Source organism: Lygodium microphyllum, unplaced genomic scaffold, assembly GCF_053477565.2.
Source record: "Lygodium microphyllum isolate KBCC unplaced genomic scaffold, Lygodium_microphyllum_v1.1.10 scaffold_49, whole genome shotgun sequence".
Taxonomy (NCBI): domain Eukaryota; kingdom Viridiplantae; phylum Streptophyta; class Polypodiopsida; order Schizaeales; family Lygodiaceae; genus Lygodium; species Lygodium microphyllum.
The window spans coordinates 949,249-961,562 of record NW_028229532.1 but is presented as its reverse complement, the minus strand read 5'-3'; positions in this window follow the sequence as shown (position 1 = coordinate 961,562).

Genomic DNA, 12,314 nt, shown 5'->3' with positions numbered 1-12,314 from the left:
TTTTTATCTATTGGGTCCAATTTCTTCCTTATTTCATCAAGCACATGCATATTTGCAATATAATCAATCACTTGCAAGTGTGATACTCAAGTTTTTTACCTATAAATTATTCTTCAATAGTCATAGCATGAACTATAGCTCTAGGAGACCTATTTATAATCTAGATAACAATATGAATAACCTCACACAAGAAATTCTTGGAAATATTATTTTCAACCATCAATGCCCTTGCAACTTTTTTAGTATATCTATTTTTTCTTTCTATAGTCCCATTTTGTTATGGGGTGTATCTATATGTAAATTATCAATTTATCCCATGAGACCTCAAATTTTTATTGAACTCATTTGAGAGGTATTCTCCCCCTTCATTTGACCTACTACACTTAACTTTTAAGGAAATTTTTGTTTCAACAATACCATTGAATACTCTAAAGTGCTCAAATAGTTCACTCTTTCTCTTCATGAAATATGCATAGAGTTTCTTAGAGTAATCATTAGTAATAAAATACTTACTACTACCAAGAGATACATTCTGGTAGGTCTCAAGTCATCTATATGCACATCAACAAGTAGGTTCTTACTTAGATCTTTGTCGTGCAAAAATAGTTTCCTTTTTTGCTTTCCAAATTGGCATGCTGCACAAACATTATATTATTCTGCATCTCTAAATTTAGACAAATCTATAACCAACCCTTACTATTGCATTAATTTTAGTCTTTACATATTTTCATGTGCAATATATTTGTGACGTATTCCAATATCTCCAATCACACATTTATCTTTAGCACATATAATAGCATTTATAGTAGAAAATTTAGCATTCAAAGTAAAGATTGACTAACTTTGTTTCCTTTTGCAACCAACTTGCACTTATTATAATTTAATTCTTTAAAAAAAATAGCATTTTGTATAAATCTAATCTATAGCCCTTGCTCTACCATTTGACCAATAGATACCAAATTCTTTATGATGGATAACACATGTATTTCATTTGAAAAACACTTTGTTTACCATCATGCAAGGATAAATGAACTTTTTAAATATATATATTTAAATGACACAAATCATCATCCATCTCTACATAACTTGGAATTTGTAAATCTTAAATCTCTCAAAACCATTCAACATGGTTGGTCATATGATTAGATATGCCAAAATCAATATACCATACATCATCACATGTCCCCTTTCTTGTAATGGCATTCATCATATGTAGCATGGCAAACAAATACTATTTTTTATTATCATTCTCTCTTCAAGATAATACATGATTTTCTTGCTATAATTTTCCAATGTAAATGTCATCATTTTTATCAAACCATCAAGATACAATATGACCTACTCTTCCACAATTAAGCAAAAAATATCAAAATTGCTAGAATCTCTATTGGGCCATCCACCACTTCCTCTAGAGCTTCCTCTACTTCTAGATTTACCATGGCCTCTCAAAATTTGAATATCACTAAACTATTGATTTAACATGTTTTACTAATTAATGCCAATATGAGCCATATTATGGCCTCTTGAAGAGGATCTATCACATCCCCTTCGTGAACTTGAGTAAAATTCTTGGACCGATTCACCGCTTCTTTTAGATGATTCATCCTGCATATTGGCATTTTTAGTGATCATGAGAGAGACCAACTCATCAAAGTTTAGAAACATTTTCTATATATACACAAAAGTAACAAAAGGTTTTTTATCCTAATTATTATTTAGGCCACACAAAGTAGATGAAACTAAATCCTCATCATTTGGTATTTACATTAATAGTGCTAAGGCATTTGTAATGCTCCTCATATGCAAAATATACTCATTTGTAGATATATTTCATTTCTTCAAAGTATTCAACTCTTTCTTGAGTTGAATCTTTCATGACTTTGTATTTACTAAACACGTATTCTCAAAGGTTTTCCAAGTTGCATGTGAAGTTTTTACATTTTTGATATGTCCTAACATAGTGTTATCAATGATCTCTAGTTTATTTTCTTCTCTTGGAACAAACTATGTCTTTGTGGGAATAAAATGAGCTTCCTTGATAAGTCTATCAGCCACACATAGATATTGTTCCATACCTTCTTAGTCATAAGCAAGTCAGTAATGAAATCCATGGTTATCTGCATCCATATTTCTTCAAGCATGAGCCTAGGATTGTAATAAACCACTTGGCTTATGAGTGATTTCCTTATTCATTTGGCATGGAATGTACCTAAAGACATAGTCCTTCACATCCTTTCACAATCCTTTCTAGTAAAATCTTTGCAATTCTATCATAGATTTTTAAAACACCCAAGTGTCTAGCTATGGGTGAAGAATCCATCTCCTCCCATAATATTCGACTTAAATAAGAAGCCCGATGATAATATCTTCATTATAACATATGATGCCATTTCTAAATTAAAAATGAGAGTTTTCCTCCATAATTCCTTACTCTAATTTCTATGATACATAGCTGAGTTCTTCATCCAAAATATAGGCTTCTTGCAAATCTTTAATACAATGAATATAATAACCATGAAGCTCAATAATTGTTGAAATTCTGCATGCACACATTCAATAAAGAGGATCCACCACTATATTTTTATTGTTCCTCATATGTGTAATGCAAAAGTCATAGTTCTATAGTGTAGCCACCCACCTTTGTTGCTTGGGAGTGAGATTTGACTGGGAGAGGAAATACTTGAGGACCTTATAATTACTCTTACTCCTAAATTGGCTACCATAAAAATAATGGTATAACTTTTCAATTCCATAGAGAATAACCAACATTTCATGGTCATACACATCGATTGCTATTTTATTCTATAAGCTTAGGAATCTCAAAGGTAATAACATCATGCTCTGGTAATGATGGCATAATACTAAATAGTAAAATTCTTAGAAAAGTGTAAAATAGGAGTAGAAGTGAGTAAATCCTTCAACTAGTTGAAGATTTTATCTGCAATGGCATCCTTAAGAAACGCTTCATTCTTAAGTCTATTAAACAAAAGGGGTTGTAATATTCACATATTTCTTAATACATCTATGATAGAATGATGATAGACCAAGAAATCTTTGAAGGGAATTTGTATTTGCAGGTGTTTTCCAATCTCTAACACACTACACCTTTTTAGGGTGAACTATAATACATTCGTCATTGACAATGTGTTTTAGGTATTCCATCTTTGTGTGCATAAAAGACCACTTGCTTTTTCCTTAGCAAAGTTTCTATGGTATCTCAACATGGCAAATACCTTCCTCATGGACAATATATGATTCTCTAATGATTTGTTGCAAATAGAAATATCATTGAAGAATACCAAGACGAATTTGAAGAGAAATGGTTGCAATATCTTATTCATCAAGATCAAGAAAGTGGCTAGGATGTTAGTTAATCCCAATGGTATAACTAAGAAATGGTAAAGCTCACAATTAGTTCCAAATGCTCCTTTAATCTCATCACCCTCTCTCATGAAAATTTGGTGGTAGCTTGACTTCAAGTCTATCTTCATGAAGTACTTTTTCCCATTCAACTTATCCAGCATGTTGAGGTACATATTATTTGCTGATACCTTGTTGAGATCCTTGTAATCTAGGCACATCCTAAAGGATTTGTCTTTCTTCTTAACCAACAAGACCAATAAAGCAGGCAAAGAACTAGGTTCAATAATGAGTTCCATCTCCAATAACTCCCTGATTTGCTTGGAAACCTCTTCAAGTTCACATTTAGACAGTATATAAGTTGTATTATTCATTGGTTTTGAGTGAGGCTCTAAATCAATGGGGTAATCAATTTCTCTTTTAGGAGATAATGTTATAGGCTCTTGGAATAAATCCTTGTGCTCCTCAAGAAGAGCCTTCAATGTTTAATTATTTGTTGATTCTTTAGACCTCTTTATTTAAGTGTAATATAGTTATTTGATAGCACTTTAAAAACTTGTTCTTGAGTTGATTTGCAGTGATAAGCTAGAAATCAAATTTATTATGGATTCTCTCCAAATGAATAAGATACCCATCATTGATAAACTCCATATACAACTACAAGAAATCCATAGTCATCTTGCCCGATGTCGTAGATTTCGTGTAAGAGCTGCTGAACACGGAGTTCAAGACGCAACAAGGGAAGAGGCTAACAAGAAGAAATCGAATTTTTAATGCCAAAGTTCGCTATATTGCTTGTCCAGTAAATTACATGAGGTCCATGTTTAGAAAATTCTGTAGTATCTCATTATCTGTGCTGTTTTCACAACTAACTCTATACATCTTCAAATCAAACAGTTTTCTTTCACCATTATAGGCATGTTCAGCATCTCTAAATCCCAAATATGAAGGATGTCTTTGAAGTTTCCAGCGGCAAGTTGTCAGATTGGACAGATTTAGAGACACCAGGTTGTACAATCAAACACAGCATTGTCAAGTCCTTGAACATCTAGCAAGTCACAACATTCAGAGAGCCAGATCAAGAAGCCATCAGTGATGGTATCTCTCCAGGAAGTAGTTCTAGTTCATTCACATTGAACCTCTCTTCATAATAGAAACTGACTGCTACAACTTTATCCCCAAAAACAATCTCCCATTCAAGTTCATCAATGCCTTAATAGCCTGTTCAGCATGTTCAAACTCCATAAAAATCCTTATAGTTTCAGTTGCAGGAAATTCTGGTTCAGTAATCTCTTTCTGTTGTTCAGAGATACTACCATTGATCCTCACTCATGAAGAGCTGGTTACCAAGGTTGCATTACAGTCTGAGATGAAGCCCCAAAATCAACATGGAGAGAAATCTGAAGCGTGTTGTCAACCTGAGGGAGGCAGATATTAGGCAGTCGAATAGTCAGCATGAAAGGCTGCTACTCCATCTTCATGAACGATGCCTATTATGGTATCACAGCAGCAGCAACTCGCCTTCTTGCAGAGCATCAATAATGGAGTAGAGCCGAGTCATCCTTGCACGCAAAGATGTGACCCTATGATGACCATCTTCTCCACAAAATTGCAAAGATAAACAACTCCAGAGTATGCATTCTTGAATTCAATTTGCAACTCATCGCTTTGATCCTAGTTAGCGGAGGAGTGTTCAAGTCTTGAAGTTAGATGCCGCTTTGTTGCCGATAATGTTTTCTTCATATAATCAGAGCTTCAGCCCTCCATTAAATGGATCAATTCTCCTCCGTAATAGCAGGACCTCTCCATATTCGAACGGGCTTTACACATATAGCACAGGTAGCGAAATAATCTGTGGCTGATTAAGGTATGACCATAGGTAATTTGTACATCATAAAGGCTCTTCAATTGCACGCTTTTGAATAATTCACTGTCTGCGAGGTTCCAGAGATGGAGAATTACCAGAAAGTCAGCAACTAGCTGACCAAACAGTAAGTTTCTGTCTGAGTAATAGGCTAAAAATGAGTTACACTGGCGAGACGACAGTAAAAAATAGGGAAATATTCCGTCAGCAGTGCGACAAACTCTGGCTTTGATCGCTTCTTTGTAGGTTCCAGCTCCGCTTCGCATGGTTTCGGAAGTTGAAAACCAATCCTTGTAAATTTCGATTCCATTGTTAAAAGCATCAGAATAAGAATTCTGACTAAGCAGTGGACTGCATTTATATGAAGGCAAGGCACCAGGGTAAAGCTGCTGGCTTGGAGGGAGATCAGGCGACTCCGATTTGCTGTTTCAGGGACAAGAGAGCAATAATGTCGGTGAAGAGGCTAAGGCAGGTGCACTCTAGCAGTAAATCGATGACAGTCATGCCCTTCATCTCCACCTTCGATGCCCTCAAAAGCTCCCAATCCCCTCCTTTTTCATCGTTCTCTGATTCTTGCTTTTCTTTCCCTTTTGTTCCTGAGTCTCCTTTCTCCCCTTTCTTTCAATCTCCCTCCCTCCGTTTCACAGGCCGCTCCCTCCCCCCAGCTCCTCTGTTTTTAGTTTTTCTTTTCTTGTTCACTGCGTGTCACAATGCCAAAAATATCCAAGGAAAAAATAGAGCCTTCCAGCATCATTTTTAGCCATCGAAATCAAAAACCATTTTCAGTATTGTATTTTATTCCAAAGTCCTCATGAGGACCACCTGGATTGTGACTTGCAGTCAAAATGAAAGCACCATAAGCTTTTTCACCATTAAAATCAGCTCTGTTCCTGATGACAGCTGAAACAGCTGGTGTTGACAGCAGCCCATTTTGCCCAACCTACACTTGGCTCACACCATTTGCTGCAGCAATCTTTATTATGATCTGAATCACTTCTTTCGAAAAGTATCGGCCGTCACCAGAGACAACAATTGTCGACCCTTTTACTTTTTCAGCAGGTAGTGCATTGATTGTTGCTTGCACAAAGTTGTGTAGATAATTTGGTTGCTTGAAAACAGTAACCTTTTTCCTCAACCCTGAAGTTCCTGGTTTTTGACCTTCATACCGAGATGTGTGGCATGTGGTGACCTTAAAGACTGTCATTGCACACGAAACTAGAACAAATAGCAGCAGGACAAAGATCCTTTGGCATCAGTTTTTCATATTTCTCTAATACACACACATCATGCATCCAAACAAAATCATACACATGCACTAAGGGAATATGTACACTGGATGCAGATTATCGAAATGCTTCACACAAACAATGAATCACACACAGAAAATAACACAAATGCACAACAAAAGAAATGGAGGTGTATACGACTCGGATGCGCAGCAGCATGACATCCACCCCCTCTGAACCTGCGCATCCTCCGGATGTGCCAACTATCCAGGATCATTCAAATCCACAAACAGGTCAAGTCCATCATCTATTTCTAGTAGACCTGTTTCTCCATCAGCTTCATCATCTATGTTCTCTGTTTCTTCTGCTTGTCTTTCTTCTACCTGCTCTTCTTCTGTCAATGCTTCAAGTGCATATTCTTCATCTTCTCTTCTCTTGAAAATCTTGACTCGTTTTCTAGCAATAGGCACCCTCAATACTATTCCATCTAATTCAGCCAGCTCATAGGTACCATTGTCAAAAACCTACTTCACTTCATACGGTCCAAACCATCTTTGAACCATTTTTCTCATACTACTATGCTGATTTTCTAGACTACTGTCGTAGACTAGAACCCAATCTCCTTCTTTTATGACTCTAGGCCTCAAGCGATGCCTTAAATCAAACCTGTCCTTGTTTCTGAGACGGGCTGCCTTCAAACGATCAACTGCTAGCTGCACATCTTCTGTCCTTCTCTCTAGTTGACGAATCCGAAGAGTTAGAAGCTCTTCCCTTGATAAATTCTCATGCCACGGAAGAACACTCCAAGTGAGAGCACAAATTTCTGTAGGCATGACAGGTTTTTGCCCATACATCAACTCTGCAGGCATGTATCCAGTAGTCACACTATGTGTAGAGCGATCAGCCCATAATGCAAAAGGTAGTAATCTTGGCCCAATCCCCAATCCGACCTCTACAAGCTTTTGCCAATGCTTTAACTATTGGCGGATGTCCTCTTTCACTCTTGCCATTTCCCTCTGGATTATAGGCAGTAGTAAGAGCCAATTTAATCCCAAGCCGTGAGAAGAATTCTCTAGCTTCATCTGCATCTAGCTCTCCACGATCAGCTGTAATCTTGCCTATACATCCATACCTGCAAAATATTTCTTCCAACAAGAATTTACATACTGTAGAGGTGGTCTTTGTCCGCAAAGATCTGCCTTCAACATAGTTTGTAAGATCCTCTCTAGCCAAGACAAGATATCTCATCTGCCAAAGTCCCACTGGCAAAGTAACCAAGTCTACCACCCACTTATAATGCATACATAGTGGATAAGTCGGATGCAACTCATCACAATGTCGCACTAAAGAGTAAAGTTGGCAGTCCCTGCAAGTCTCCACAAAATGAGAAACATCTTTATACATCCCTTTCCACCAGTATCTTTCTTTGACTTTCTCATAGGTAGCCCATACACCTCTATGTCCAGCCCATGAGCTCTCATGAAACTCTCGCATAATCTGTATCTGCATCGCTACATCACAAACTACTCTCAAGGGCAAGCCTCCTCTCTTCTTTGGATGTTTCCAAAGAAAACCATCTTTTAAGAAATACCCATAAGCCTTCCTTCTGATTTTCTTGAATTCATCATCTGTCCATTCAGCTCTTCGAGTCAATGAACTTAGATACTGACCAATTTGCAGCCACTCGTCAACATAAAATTCTTCAATAAAGGCTTCAACAGTAGATACATGACAATCATGAACAAGGACAGAAGCAGCAAACTATGTCTCATCATCTTCTGCAAGCATTGACTCCTCATCCTCATATCTCGCTCTAGATAGCATGTCAGCAACTGGATTATCTTTCCCTGCTATGTGTCGAAATTCTGGATTCAATGATTTGATATAGGCAATCCACCGAAGCATCGCTATATCTGGAGTCGAGCAACTAGTAATCATGCCAAGCAAATGCAAACAATCTGTTTCCACAACAACTGAAGCTCCAATAAAATACCCTTTGTCACACTTCAGTGCAGTGACTACTCCCCACAACTCTCTTTTGATCTGCGGATATCTCCTTTGTCGCTCATTAAGAACTTTAGCTCCAAAGCGGATAGCATACCTATTTCCATCAGCATCATCCTGTCCCACAGCCCAACCTATGCCAATAGGGCTAGTATCAACTGTCAACATGATCGGCCGTCCACACTGATAATCTGCCTTGCGTAGAGTAGGAGCTGATTGCAACAGCTTCTTGAGCTTACGCATGGCTTTTGAATGCTTCTCATCCCAATGAAATTTCTGCCCCTTTCGAAGCAGCTGATAGAGAACATCTGCTATATGAGCAAAATGATAAATCCAAATCATGTAAAATACACAAGCTCCCACAAATCTCCGCACCTCTGAAGTAGTCGAGCAATACTCTGCAATCATGTTTATGGCATCCACCTTTGTAGGAGAAGGCTTTCTGCCATAATATCCAACCATATGCCCAACTATGATGACTTCATTAACACCAAAGACAGATTTTAGCCCTGAAAGTGTCAAATTTACCTCCTCTAATCGTGTCAATATTTGCTCACAAGCAATCAAGTGGTCAGCCACAAACTGTCTACATCCACGCAAATCAAGACTTTCATTCTTTTCTTCCTCTGCACAACCCTTAATAGGCACATCATCTAGAAAAGGCATGGTATACTGCGGAATATAGTCTCGTAGAACTCTATGCATAGCATTCATCATATGAGCAACTGAGTTTGTGGCACCTTGAGGCAAGGTACACATCCTCACAAGACCAATAGGTGTCCGCATAGTAGTAATATCCCTGCTTTCCAAGGCAAGCTGAAACTGATCATAACCTGAATACAAGTCACCTAGAGAATAGATGGCTCGTCCTACAAAAGCCTCAGCAAATTCATCCACAACTGGACCTGTTCCCACATTCCTGATTGTCACTTTGTTCACAGGCTGCATATCCTGAATAAATCTCAAAGTACCATTCTTCTTTGGTACAGTAAACCACCTGTTAGAGTAGGGTGCAGAAGAGGGTTCCAAAATCCCCATTTTAATCTTCTCATTCAGCAACTCTATCAGCTTTGGCAAGTGTGCTTTAGGCACAGGTATAGGACGTATATTCCATGGTACATGAGGAACAGTGAAGATGACCATGGGTGCAACCAATTCGGGACTAATGTAGCCAATTTCATGTGGAAAGAAAGCAAATGCCTTACCATGACGTCCAAGCATCTCTCTAAAACATTGTTTTTCAACTGGAAGCAAAAATTCATCATTTCCAATCTTCAATTCTGCAAGAGTTTCAACTGTAAACTTATGTCCAATATTAGCAGGGTCCCTCAACGTAGGCTGCTTCATAGCTTTTTCAATCTGTTCATCACTATCAGAAGGAAGCGGGCCTGCAACCGGCTTAACCTTCTTATCAACTGTTTTATATTTTGTGTCAACCTTGGCATCATTCAAGCACTCTTTTCTTTGCTGCAATTTCTGCAAATTTTCAGCAACTTTCAACTCTGTTGGCTGAAAAATTTTAGCCTTTAGCTCTATGGACTACATGGATGCAGCCTGAAACTCTATATGCAGAAATTTTTCTGCATTCAACTCTGTTGGCTGAATGGATTCAACCCTCGGCTCTATGGACTGCATAGATGCATCCTGAAACTCTATATGCAGAAATTTTTCTGCATTCAACTCTGTTGGCTGACTGGATTCAGCCCTCTGCAATTCTGTTAGCTGATTAAGATCAGCCATAAATTCAGTTTGCTGAGTTTTCTCAGCCTCTAACTCTGTTTTCAGCATAAAACCAGAAATTTCCTGAAACATATCCAAGGTTTGCACAGGTATGATCTTTGAACCCTTACATACATCAGTTTTCAGCATTGCTTTCATCTCAAACAATGTATCTGCATAAGACATCCCTTCATACAATCCATCTACATGCTCTTCTGCTTGCAAAATACCTGCATTCTTCAACTCTTTCTCCTTTCGGCCAATGTACTGCCTGGCAGCTCTAGGCAAATCTGAAATTTTCTGATAACTCACTGAACTATCTGAAAAAAAACCAACAAAATTATTGGAGAAAGACTGGCTGCCAAGAGGCGAGATCTCCTCTTTTCTCCGCTCCGTACCACTGGCGTCTCGCAAGACAGCGGTACCTAATGAAAATCCAACTCCTTTGCAGGTAGTGGAGCCTCACGCAAGGAGTCCCTGTTTCTCGGATGATTTACCCCAACAGTCATAAACTGAACAGCTCGCATACCATCTTTACTGCGTATTTGCGCATAAGCTGACCCGTCATCCATTACCTTCGTTTCCATTCTTGCTTCTGTAATGAAAGGCTGTCCAAGAATAATCGGATAAGAGCATGAATCCTGAACAAAGCAATGATAATCTTCTTCAACATTACCAATAGAAATTCTGATACTCGGACAAGCAGCATACATATCACCAGAAGTATTGTTGGCGGCTCTCATGCGCCAGCCATGTCTGCATCCATAGGCCACTTGCCACTCTCATAAACACCTCGAGCAATAAGATTAATCTCAGAACCATGATCAACTAAAGCGACCAATGGAATTTGTTTCTCTCCAATCCTTACCACTGTCTCAGTGATTGCTCTAGCCCAATGACTTCGTGAAAAATGGCTGCGAGGAATGCGAATAGGGGTCTCATCATCTTCATACTGCATAGGCTGCACTATTTTCTCCAATTGCGGATTAACAGAAGCATTCTCAACCATCACTGCATCATCATGCTCTTCCCCAAGAGCTCCATGCCACAATCCCTGTAAAGCAGGTCCTTCCATCGCATGTCGTTTCCTCCGCAAAAGATCCTGCATCTGATCCTGTATTTCTCTTCTAGCAATCCCAAGAGCTTCTCCAACAGTAAAAGTAACTTCATTATTCAAAATTCTTTCATGAAAAAACTTACTCATATCCGTTTGCATTTCAAGATCTGACAAGAGCTTGAATCCTGGCTCTTTTCTTGGTTGCCTCTTTTCTTTCTGCTTGTCTTCCATTGGTTGATCAGGATCTGATTGAGCTGGAGAACTTGACATAGGTGGAGCTGTAACAGGTGGTGAAACTAAGTCACCCCCTCTAGTCTTTTTGGAGGAGCTAGGACCCTCCTCATCTCTTCTTCTTTTTTCCTCAACCATGGCATCTAAACCCTGCGTTTTAGCCATATAAGCAAAAATAGAATACCTGTCAACAGGAGAATCCCATCCTGTTTCTCCTCGGATGCTAGAGCCCACACAAGTCATAGTAGATGCCTGAACTTTCCCTTTTCTCGCTATCTCCAAGGCAGAAGACCATAAAGCAGAGTCTCCATCAGATTTCTGCTCAAGCTGGACTCCAAAAGCTGAAGCATCTCCTCTAACACTCACATAAGCTGATCGCGTAGCCATATCATCAACAAGCTTCTTCATACCTCCCTTACCAAAGTTCGTGTCAAGAGGAGCGCCAGTCTTTGTCAGCCATATCTTCCCATCTTGTCCCCAGAACACTACATTCTTCTTACGTGCTTCCTGAAAAGCATCACAATCTCTGCAGTGTTGGTGCTCTGTACTATCACACCAAATACATCGTCGCCCTTTTCTTTGACCAGCTGGAAAAGCAGTCGCTGGAGCAGATGCTACAGCAGGTACTGATATAAGTTGCTCCTTTAACTTACCAACTTCAGCTTTGACTGCTTCAATCGTCAAATCCGCCAAGCCTTTAATAACATCATCTACAGATAAGGGCACTGGAGCAGCAGGAACTGGTGGATTCACAGCAGGAGGAGTAGGCTTAGGCAAAGAAGTTGCAGCAGGGGTAGAAGAAGAAGTCTCCAAGGATTTTTCAGGAACTAATCCTGTATTACGATGCAATCTT